This window comes from Propithecus coquereli, unplaced genomic scaffold, assembly GCF_000956105.1.
Source record: "Propithecus coquereli isolate 6110/MARCELLA unplaced genomic scaffold, Pcoq_1.0 Scaffold28, whole genome shotgun sequence".
Taxonomy (NCBI): Eukaryota; Metazoa; Chordata; class Mammalia; order Primates; family Indriidae; genus Propithecus; species Propithecus coquereli.
The window spans coordinates 707,704-710,744 of NW_012148396.1; positions in this window are offsets into that span (position 1 = coordinate 707,704).

Genomic DNA, 3,041 nt, shown 5'->3' on the forward strand with positions numbered 1-3,041 from the left:
ACTAAAGGGAGGGAAGGGCATGCCTTTGGGCAAGGCAAAGACATAAAATGTAACTACAATGTTTGTACCCTCACAAAACCCTGGAATAATAAATAAAAAAATTTATTATTGCAGTCTGCTACTTCCTTCTTTTATTTCTTTCAAAAGATGATATCCATATCAAGGGCCATAAGTCCTACTTAACGTCCTTGTGGATAATGGAAGGACTATATGGTGAGAAAATATTAATTGAAAATTAAATATTTTGGGGGAGGATACCCCTCCCTGTTGGCTATCTATAAAATGAGTTGAGGGGTTGCTGGATTGGACAATCTAAAAATTCTAACATGATGATTATAGTAATAAATTGTACTGTATTTGGAATTGATTCTAAATGAGTATAGGCGTTTCTGGTTTTATTGTGCTTTGCTTTATTGAACTTTGTAGATATTGCACTTCTTACAAATTGAATGTTTGTGGCAAGCCTGCATTGGGCAATATTGACATCATTTTTCTAACAGCATGTGGTTACTTTGTGTCTCTGTGTCACATTTTGGTAATTCTTGCAGTACTTCAAACTTCACTGTTATTTGTGTGTCCATTCTGGTGATCTTCAATCAGTGATCTTTGATGTTACTACTGCAATTATTTTGAATGCCACGAATCATGCCCATATAAGGCAGTGAACTGAATTGGTAAATGTTGTGTGTGTTGTGACTGCTCCATTGACTGGTTATTTCCCCATCTCACTCTCTCTCCTCGGGCCTCCCTACTCCCTGAGATATGACAATATTTACATTAGGCCAATTAATAACCCTATAATGTCCTGTAAGTGCTCAAGTGAAAGACGGGTTGCACACCGCTCACTTTCAATCAAAAACTAGAAATGATTAAGCTTAGTAAGGAATGTTGAAACTGAGGCCAAAAGCCAGGCCTCCTGTGCCAGTTAGCTGAGTTGTGAATGCAAAATAAAAGTATTTGAAGGAAATTTAAAAAGCTACTGCAGTGGACATGCAAATGATAAGAGAGCAAAACAGTTTTATTGCTGGTATAGAGAAAGTCTAAGTGGTCTGGATAGAAGATCAAACCAGTCACAACATTCCCTTAAGCCAAAGTCTAATCCAGAGCAAGGTCCTAATTCTCTTCAATTCTATGAGAGAGGTGAGAAAGCTGTATAAGAAAAACTCGAAGTTAGCAGAGGTTGGTTCATGTGGTCTAAGGAAAAAAAGCCATTTTCATAACATAAAAGTGCAAGGTAAAGCACTAAGTGTTGATGTAGAAGCTATATAGCATGTTATCCAGAAGATCTAAGATCATTGATGAAGGTGACTACGCTAAACGGTAGATTTTTCAATGTAAATGGAAAAGCCCAAAACTGGAAGAAGATGGCATATGGACTTTCTTAGCTAGAGAGAAGTCAATGCCTGGGGCTTCAAAGCTTCAAAGGACAGGCTGACTCTCTTGTGAGGGATTAATGCAGGTGGTGACATTAAGTTGCAGTCAATGTTCATTTACCATTCCAAAAAATCCTGAAGCCCCTAAGAATTACGCTAAATCTACTCTATTTGTATTCTACAAATGGACCAACAAAGCCTGGACGATAACACATCTCTTTATAGCATGGTTTACTCAATATTTTCAGCCCACTATTGAGATCTACTGCTCAGAATAAAATATTTCTTTAAAAATTACTGTTCACTGATAATACACTTAATCACCAATGAGCTGTGATGGAGCTGTACAAGGAGATTGACATCATCTTCATGCTAGCTAATACAACATCTATTTTATAGCTCATGGGATCATTTTAACTTTCAGTTCTTCTTTGAGAAATACGTTTTGTAGAGCTGGAGCTGTCATAGTGATTCCCTTGATAGATCTGGGCAAAGTAAATTGAAAATCTTTTGCAAAGTTTTTGTCATTCTAGATGCCATTTGAGAACATCTGTGATTTGTGGGAGGAGGCAAAAATATCAACATCAACAGGAGTTTGGAAGAAATTTATTCCAACCCTCATGGATGACTTTAAGAGGTTAAAGATTTCAGTGAAGGAACTAACTGCAGACATAGAGGAAATAGCAATAGAACTAGAGTTAGAAGTGGAGCCCGAAAATGTGACTGACGTGCCACAATCTCATGATCAAACCTGAACCAATGAGGAATTGCTTCTTATGGACCAGCCAAGAAAGTGGTTTCTTGAAATGAAATCTGCTCCTGGTGAAGATGCTGTGAACATTATTGAAATGACAACAAAGGATTTAGAACATTATATAAACCCAGTTGATAAAGCAGCAGCAGGGTTTGAGAGCATTGACGCCAATTTTGAAAAAAAGTTCTGTTGTGGATAAAATGCCAGCAAATAGCATTGCACGCTACAGTGAAATCTTTGGTGAAAGAGAGTCAATGGATGCAGCAAACTTCACTGTTGTTTTCCTTTAAGTCACCGCAACCTTCAGCAACCACCATCCTGATCAGTCGGCAGCCATCAACATCAAGGCAAGAGCCTCTTTCAGCAAAAGGATTACGACTCATTGAAGGCTCAGGTGATTGTTAGCATGTTTTAGAAATAATGCATTTTTAAATTAAGGCATGTACATTTTTTTAGACATAATGCTATTGCACACTTAATAAACCACAGTATAGTATAAACACAACTTTTATATCCACTGGGAAACCAAAATATTTGTGTGACTCACTTTATTGCAGTATTCACTTTATTGGAGGTGGCCTAGAACTGAACCAGCAGTATCTCCAATGTATGTCTGTAGATTTTAGCGGCTTTTGCCACACAAACAAAAATAAATAGGTGACTGTGAGATGATAGATACGTTAATTCGTTTCATTATGGTAACCCTTTTACTATTCATAACATCATGTTGTGTTCCTTAAATATAAATAATAAAATTTACTTTAAAAATTAGGTACGTGTTTTTTTTAGCAGTTACTTTACTGCTACTCTTTGAATATTGATGTGCCTTCTCCCCGACACACTAACTTTTATACATTCTTGAAGACAGACGGGAACATATGGCTTCTTCTGGCCAAATCACTTCTGGACTGACA